Source organism: Arachis ipaensis, chromosome B04, assembly GCF_000816755.2.
Source record: "Arachis ipaensis cultivar K30076 chromosome B04, Araip1.1, whole genome shotgun sequence".
NCBI lineage: Eukaryota > Viridiplantae > Streptophyta > Magnoliopsida > Fabales > Fabaceae > Arachis > Arachis ipaensis.
The window spans coordinates 106,493,637-106,502,841 of NC_029788.2; the positions used below are offsets into that span (position 1 = coordinate 106,493,637).

At 37.6% G+C, this 9,205-nt stretch overlaps 1 long non-coding RNA gene across 7 annotated transcripts; it reads left to right on the forward strand.

Annotated features, from left to right (window-relative positions):
* Nucleotides 2,945-7,216, forward strand: LOC107639662. Of its 7 annotated transcripts, none has more exons than XR_002361484.1 (7): nt 2,949-3,440; nt 3,518-3,616; nt 5,140-5,225; nt 5,416-5,469; nt 5,548-5,656; nt 6,155-6,217; nt 7,000-7,216. It is a non-coding gene; the product is annotated as an uncharacterized LOC107639662 (long non-coding RNA). The 7 variants fall into 7 exon arrangements; XR_001620262.2 differs by having other exon boundaries at nt 2,950-3,440; nt 5,140-5,179; nt 5,405-5,469; XR_002361485.1 differs by having other exon boundaries at nt 2,950-3,440; nt 5,140-5,176.

The window sequence follows — 9,205 nt, forward strand, 5'->3', positions numbered from 1 at the left end:
GTGTCTGGCGTCTGGCTGGCGTTAAACGCCAGAAATGGCAGACAGACTGGCGTTTAACGCCAAAAAAGGGTGTCTGGCTGGCGTTAAACGCCAGAAAGGGGCAGCAGACTAGCGTTTAACGCCAGGAAAGGTAGGAGAGCTGGCGTTTAACGCCAGAATTGGCACACAGAGGGCGTTTGAATGCCAGAATGGTGCAGGGAGCAGAATTCCTTGACACCTCAAGATCTGTGGACCCACAGGATCCCCATCTACTCCACCTCTTCTTCTCTCCTCTTTACACCTTTCTATAACACTCTTCCCTAAATACCCTTGACCAATCCCATCAATAACTCTTCCCGAAATACCCTTCACCTATCAAATCCTACCCTCTTCCCCATATCCTCTTCACCACTCACATCCATCCATCATAAACCCCACCTACCTCAACATTCAAATTCAAACCATTTCCCTCCCAAGCCCACCCATTCTAACACGGATTCCCTCTCTTCCCTACTCTATAAATACCCTTCCTCACTACCTTCACTTTCACACATCACAAACAATTTTCCCCCCTTAGCCGAAACCAACACCACACTCTATCTCCTCCATTTCTTCTTCTTCTACTCCTTTCTTTCTTCTTTTGCTCGAGGACGAGCAAACCTTTTAAGTTTGGTGTGGAAAAAGCTCTGCTTTTCTATTTTTCCATAACCATTAATGGCACATAAGGCCGGAGAAACTTCTAGAAAGAGGAAAAAAAGGCAATTACCTCCACCTCCGAGTCATGGGAGATGGAGAGATTCATCTCAAAGGTCCATCAAGACCACTTCTATGAAGTTGTGGCCAAGAAAAAGGTGATCTCTGAGGTCCCCTTCAAGCTCAAAAAGGGTGAATATCCGGAGATCTGATGTGAGATTCGAAGAAGAGGTTGGGAAGCTCTCACTAACCCAATCCAACAAGTCGGAATCTTAATGGTTCAAAAGTTCTATGTTAATGCATGGATCACTAGGAACCATGACCAAAGTATGCACCCAAACCCAAAGAATTGGCTCATAATGGTTCGGGGGAATTACTTGGATTTCAGTCCGAAAAATATAAGGTTGGCATTTAACTTGCCAATGATGAAAGGAGATCCTCATCCTTTTACTAGAAGGATCAACTTTAATCAAAGGTTGGACCAACTCCTTAGGGACATTTGTGTGGAAAGAGCTCAATGGAAGAGAGACTCAAGAGGTAAGCTGGTTCAACTAAGAAGACTTGACATCAAACCCGTGGTTAGGGAATGGTTGGAGTTCATCCAACGCTCTATTATTCCTACTAGCAATTGGTTTGAAGTTACAATAGACCGGGCTATCATGATCCATAGCATCATGAATGGAGAGGAAGTAGAAGTTCATGAGATCATACCTCTAGAACTCTACAAGGTGGCGGACAGCCCCTCTACTTTGGCAAGGTTAGCTTCTCTCATCTCATCTGTATCCTATGCAATTCAGCTGAAATTGTCATAGAGGAAGACATCCTTATTGATGAGGACAAGCCCATCACTAAGAAGAGGATGGAAAAAACAAGAGAGCCCACTCATGGACTTCAACAAGAGCATGAGGAAATTTCTCATCAAGAAATCCCTGAGATGTCTCAAGGGATGCACTTTCCTCCACAAAACTACTGGGAGCAAATCAATACCTCCTTAGGAGAATTGAGTTCTAACATGGGACAACTAAGGATGGAGCACCAAGAGCACTCCATTATCCTCAAAGAAATCAGAGAGGACCAAAGAGCCATGAGGGAGGAGCAACAAAGGCAAGGAAGAGACATAGAGGAGCTCAAGCACTCCATAAGATCTTCAAGAGGAAGAACTAGCCGCCATCACTAAGGTGGATCCGTTCTTTAATTTCTTTGTTCTTATTCTTCTGTTTTTCGAAATATATGCTTTATGTTTTGTCTATGTTTGTGTCTTTATTACATGATCATTAGTGTCTAGTGTCTATGTCTTAAAGCTATGAATGTCCTATGAATCCTTCACCTTTCTTAAATGAAAAATATTTTTAATTGCAAAAGAACAAGAAGTACATGATTTCGAATTCTATCTTAAAATTAGTTTAATTATTTTGATGTGGTGGCAATACTTTTTGTTTTCTGAATGAATGCTTGAACAGTGCATATTTCTTGAATTTGTTGTTTATGAATGTTAAAATTGTTGGCTCTTGAAAGAATAATGAAAAAAGAGAAATGTTATTGATAATCTGAAAAATTATAAACTTGATTCTTGAAGCAAGAAAAAGTAGTGAAAAGCAAAAGCTTGCAAAAAAAATATGAAAAAAAGGCAAAAAAAAATAAAGAAAAAGAAAGAAAGAGAAAAAGCAAGTAGAAAAAGCCAATAACCCTTTAAACCAAAAGGCAAGGGTAAAGAGGATCTAAGGCTTTGAGCATTAATGGATAGGAGGGCCCACAGGAATAAAATCCTGGCCTAAGCGGCTAAATCAAGATGTCCCTAACCATGTGCTTGTGGCGTGAAGGTGTCAAGTGAAAAACTTGAGACTGAGCGGTTAAAGTCGTGGTCCAAAGCAAAAAGAGTGTGCTTAAGAGCTCTGGGCACCTCTAACTGGGGACTCTAGCAAAGCTGAGTCACAATCTGAAAAGGTTCACCCAGTTATGTGTCCACTACAAGAAAAATACCCATTCAGTCACACTTTTTTTAAGCTACATTTGAAAAGCGTAGCCTATTCTATGAATAGGCTACGCTTTTCTCAGTGATGCCTTTTTATAAGAGAAAAAGAAACACAATTTTGCCATCATTTAAAAAGTGTAGCCTTAGGTATTATAGAAATCACTTATAAAGCGTAGCTGAATGTTGATATTTATGGGTCCACTTTTTATATCTAAGGGAACGCTTTTAGAGTGTAGCCTATTTATTAAGTTATGGGTGCACTTTAAAAATGATGCCTAATGTATCTAAAGCAAAAAGCTTTACACTTGATAAATTTTATTCCTCAGTTTCGTGAAAGCAAAACTCACACACTTAGTGAAATTTTTGTCCCTCCAAAACTCACACTTAGCCTTCATCTCAACCCCTTTCAGAAACCCTGTCACCATCGAAGAAACCCTTCAAACCTCACCATCGCGAAGAAACCCTCTCGCTACAGAAACACTCTCACTCACCACTCACCGTCGCTCCTCTTCACCCTCCTCCTTGTCGCTGCGCCGCCCTCACCATCCTCATCTCTGCGCTTCTCATCGTCCTTCCCCTTTCAATTCGATTGAGTAACCCTCATTTCTGCGCTATATACTGAGCTTAATGAATATTTTTTCTTTGATTCGTCACCAATTCACGCTACCTGCACAAACTCGCACGCCATCTCCTTCGATTCGTCGCCACTGCTCATCTCTTCTTCAAGGGTTTTCACCTTCGATTCGTCGTCGCTCATCTCTTCTTCACCGTTGCCATTCATCACCGCGCTCACCAAGTAAGCATTCTGTGCCTCGTTCTTTTCTTCTCACTCATTCTCTTACTCGCTCTCTCTCACTCGCCCTCTCTGTGCAGTGTCAAAAAAACTGTGTGCTCTCTAGCAACCTCTTCTCTGCTCTACTGTGAAGCATCAAGGTTTCCAATGAGGCAAAGCATCGATCCCTTACAAGCGAGGTAAGCGCCCGATGATGATGATGATTCTGTAAAATTTTGGAGGTTTTGGGTTTTCATTTTAGGGTTTTAATTGGGGGTTTTAGCTTCTGTATTCTGCGTTATTTATCTGTGGACTGCCAGATCAAACTAAAATCACCAATGTAAATTTCACCATGTGTCAACTGAATTATTATTCTTTTTTTTGTTATTGTTCTTGTTGATTTTTTCTTGTTTAAATTTCGCTTTTAAAGAGAGTAGAGTATTCTCAAGAGAGGATTATTCTTATGCTTTTAAATTGCTTTGTTGATTGAATCAATAACTTGAAGCACCTGTAAATTTTAAGATGTATTTTGGGAACCCAAGCTTGATTTGAGACATATGCAGTGATTATTGCAATCAATTGAGTGTTCCAATTTCTGCTAAAATGGGAGAATATATATTGTAGAATTTAGATCGACACTTTCATATGGTAATATTATGACACTTATGCAGCTAATTTTTTAACTGTCAGTACTCTGCTTCAATTTCTGTCGTGCTGTCTGACTCAACTAGCGCAAGCTGAATGGATCTTGTGTTTGTCGGTCTTCTTCCTTCTCTGTTTTCTTTTTTTTTTGTCCTTTTCATTTTCTCATTGAGGAAGAACTTGATTTTCTAAAGAATGAAGGATCTTTATCTGGTAGCATTAACATTCTTTCCCCTGCTGGCTGCTGCATTGGATTGCTATTCTTTTTGCTTTTTCTGCGTTGAGTTGAAGGGTGAACTTGAATTGCTTGGATCTTTGTGTGTCTTTTTTTTTAGTATTATTATTAAAGCGCAGCATCTTGAGAAAAATCTGAGTCGGTTTTGTTTTTAAAATTAGAGTTATATGATTGAGATGTGAACAAAGTTTATACTGTAGGAGAAGGACAAAGAACTTGCGATATGTGATTTTCTCACATTGTCGATGATTTTATTTGATTTCTTCTTATTTTATTAGTTTGGGGATATGTGGATATAAGCTTCAGGCTTCCATCAAGCTGGACTTGTGTATCGGTTTTTAATAAACTAGAAATTATAAATTGTAAAGGATATTCATACACGTGATTGAGTTTGATTAAACCGTATCAGCTTGGAACTTACAAGATAGGTTTTACAATGTTCAATTGTTTTTTCTAGTTGTTTCTTCTAACCAAGTTGTGTTACTACTATTCTTGATTTTCATATGTAGGGTGAAAATTCTAAGTTTTCACTAACTGAAAAGGATTGAAAAAATAAAATCATAGCATATTAAGAGTGTTATCTTATTAATTAATATAGTCTAATTACTGTTAGTTTTATTCATTGTCTTTGATTTTCATATATAGCAAGTCATGCAATTGAGTTGAAGAATCATTCTTTACTACATGGAAAAGTGATAAGGGTCATGTGGTCTTGTCGCGATACTTTATAGGAAAAAACAGAGGGGACAGTAGCTACAATCATAATATTTGTTCTAACCTTAAAAATTATTTGTCTCAGAACTTCTGCTGTGGCTATTGCTAACAGATGGCTTCTAAAATATGTAGGTAACCAGCAATGAGACCAGTTTGATGGCTCGATGTCGTAGTAACATCCCTTATCTCTTTATATGGTTTAGTGATTTTAGTAACTCGTAATTTTCATTTTCCATTTCTCCTTCTTCTTCTTAATTCTCTTGTATAACCAACCCAAACCTTGATGATCTTGGTTGCTATAGTCTCATAGGTGATGTTGGAATAGTTTTGTTTTTCTATGATAATTTACTGAGAGTTAAAATTTGTCCAATTTCTGGAGATAATAAATTTATTTAAGGGTTAATGCAGATAATTAACTGAAGTGCTGAAGCCAATTTATATCCTGGTGCAATAACTTCGACAGTTAAGTGCTGAAGCTTGGGTAGATATATTCTAATATTTTCTTTGCTGCTCACTAATGACATTATTTTATGTTATCAGCTTCAAATTACAGAGGTAATTGGATACTTACTTTCTCCTTGCTCACATGTGCTCTATCAAGCTTAAAGAATGGACGCTTGTCCTGCTTACTCTGTTAAGAAGTTCTAAGGTACGCTTGGATTCATTGACATGAATGCAACAACAACGGTGTTAAAATAAATGGTAAAAATGTAATAGATGATGAAAAATAAAATCCTTAATCATTTTGTGTTATATATAATATGAGGTGACAAAAGCAATAACACTGACATGATATAATTATGTTAACTATGTCGAACTGGTACAAGGCTAGCCAAATGGCATTGCTATTAGACTCCTAACATGAGAATAGTTCCAATGTCTCAGCAATTAGCGCCGTCATTTTCCTCTTATCTTTGGTTCTACATTATTGTTAAATGATTTTTATAACATGCTTGGAATTAAACATGCAAATCAGAGAGGACTTTTTTAAGCACACACAGCAATAAGCCAGTAATCATTGCCTTTCTCCGCTGTCATTGCAGTTTTCCTTTTGTAAAGGGAGTCACTTAGAAATGTATTTGGCATCTTTTTAATTCCATTCTAGCAAAGGTTCACTTTGTTGCATTCTTCTGATGAGATTTTACAGGTGTTTTTTGACTTATTCAGACATGATGTTCGGCTGTGAAAAGCATGCAGCACCACACTGCAGGTATATATAATCTAGATTACTGTTGAAACTATAGCATGTCAGTTTGTACACTAAATTATAACTAATATATCATATATGATATAAATATGATTCATGCCTATTATGTGTGCACTGCAGTTACACCCTACATTTGGGAACTGTTTGTTGGATAGTTAATTTATCTTTTCATAAACATTGTAGTGGCTTTGTTATATTTAATATTTTTTGTATCCTTTTTCTTGGAAGGCATATTCAATTCTGAACAACTGAAACCATTATTTTGAGTGAAAAAAGGTTAATTATATAACAGTTTGAGTAAACAACAGTAGTAGAAAGTAGAAACAAAAGCACATATGGGGCACCATTATTTATCTGTGGAAGATAAGCAGCAAAAATAAAAATGCATTCATGAATTATGTTTGTCATTATGGTAATTTCTTCTACTCTACGCTCTACTTTTCTGTAAAACAAATACAATTTTTTAAAAAAAATGAAAAAATAAAAAGAAAAACCTAAAGAGTGTCTTAATTTTTTATTGTCTTGTATGATAATATGCTCAAACGCCTAAGGCTATTTTTATCTTTTTTTTTTAATTATTTTTCCTCATATTTGATTTCTCATTTGAAGAGTGCCACATATTTTTGCGGTTCATAAATCTTTTGCCATTTTATAAAAAGGTTCACTTTCTTGACCTGTGCATTCTGCTTTAGTTCTTTTTCCAATATTACAGATTCTCTTTTACTTGTTCCCTCACAATGTGCATTCTCATGAAAAAAATAGTTCCTTGTATCTGTCCATTGTAGACTCATTCAAGATTTATTGGAAGAGAAAAACTTTGCAACGATGGAAGATATATGAAGGTGAATGCAGACTTCATCTTTGCTCGATGTACATCATATTTTCTTGCTGACAAAGTTATATGTTCGAGTGGTTTCCTTCACGTGGATCTACTTGAAAGATCTGATGGGTTTTATTCAAACATATGGACCATGGTTAACCATGGTTTTCATCACAAGTCATTTTTCTAAAAAAAGAGGGACCTAAGGCTACGCTTATAAAAAGTAGCTATGGTATACAATGTGGTTACGCTTTACAGGTAATGCAGTAGCGTTGAAAAGCGTAGCCTATTCTGGAAAAATGAAAGCTGAAAAGCGTAGCCTTTGGTCCTGGACAGCATCACTTGAAAAGCATACCCTATTCCCAAACGCCAAAAGCGTAACCCTTGGTGCAGAAAAGCGTAGCCTTTGAGAATAGGCAACGGCCGAATAGGAATCACTCCTAAAAGCGTAGCCGTAGCCCAAAAAGCGTAGCCGTAGCCTAAAGCATCATTTTTTTTCACTTTTGGCTACACTTTTCAAGTGTACCTGAATGGGTGTTTTTCTTGTAGTGGTCTGTGGCATTTATGTATCTGGTGGTAATACTGGAAAACAAAATGCTTAGGGTCACGACCAAGACTCATAAAGTAGCTGTGTTCAAGAATCAACATACTGAACTAAGAGAATCAATAACACTATCTGAATTCTAAATTCTTATGGATGCCAATCATTCTGAACTTCAAAGGATAAAGTGAGATGCCAAAACTGTTCAGAAGCAAAAAGGCTACTAGCCCCGCTCATCTAATTGGAACTAAGTTCATTGATAAGTTTGGAATTTATTGTATTTTCTCTTCTTTTTATCCTATTTTGTTTTTAGTTGCTTGGGGACAAGCAACAATTTAAGTTTAGTGTTGTGATGAACGGATAATTTATACCCTTTTTGACATTGTTTTTACATAGTTTTTAGTATGTTTTAGTTACTTTTTATTATATTTTAATAGTTTTTATGCAAAAATCACATTTCTGGACTTTACTATGAGTTTGTGTATTTTTCTGTGATTTCAGGTATTTTCTGGCTAAAATTGAGGGATCTGAGCAAAAATCTGATTCAGAGGCTGAAAAAGGACTGTAGATGCTGTTGGATTTTGACCTTTCTGCACTCGAAGTGGATTTTCTGGAGCTACAGAAGCCCAATTAGTGCGCTCTTAATTGCATTGGAAAGTAGACATCCTGGGCTTTCCATCAATATATAATAGTTCACACTTTGCTCGAGATTTAATGGCCAAAACTGGCGTCCAAAACCAGCCTAAAACATCTTGGCGTAAAATGCCCAAACTGGCACTAGAATTGGAGTTAAACGCCCAAACTGGCACCCAAGCTGGCGTTTAACTCCAGGAACAGCCTATGCACGAAAAAGCTTCAATGCTCAGCCCAAGCACACACCAAGTGGGTCCCGGAAGTGGATTTCTGCACTATCTGCACTTAGTTACTCATTTTCTGTAAGCCTAAGTTACTAGTTTAGTATAAATAGCACTTTTTACTATTGTATTGAAGGACTTTTGGATCTTATGCTATCATAGACCATTGTTCATGTTTGGAGGCTGGCCTCACGGCCATGCCTAGACCTCTTTCACTTATGTATTTTCTACGGTGGAATTTCTACACCCCATAGATTAAGGTGTGGAGCTCTGCTATTTTTCATGAATTAATGCAAGTACTATTATTTTTCTATTCAATTCACGCCTACTTCTTCTCCAAGATATACTCTTGTACATAATTCAGTTAAGTCAGAATGAAGGGGTGACCCGTGACAATCACCCAATTTTCGTTACTCGCTTAGCCAAGATCCGCGTGCCTAACAACCACAAAGCAGTCTACATGATGTTCAACGTAGTCATTGGACGACAGCTGGAGTATATTCTCTTGGATATCTAATACACGGACCGAGTCCGTGAGATTAGTATCTTCGTGGTATAGGCTAGAATTATTGGCAGCCATTCCTGGGATCCGGAAAGTCTAAACCTTGTCTGTGGTATTCTGAGTAGGATCCGCGAAGGGATGACTGTGACGAGCTTCAAACCTGCGAATGTTGGGCGCAGTGACAGTGTGCAAAAGGATCAATGGATCCTATTCCGACGCTAGCAGGAATCGACAGATGATTAGCCATGCGGTAGCTGTACCTGGTGTTCCGAGG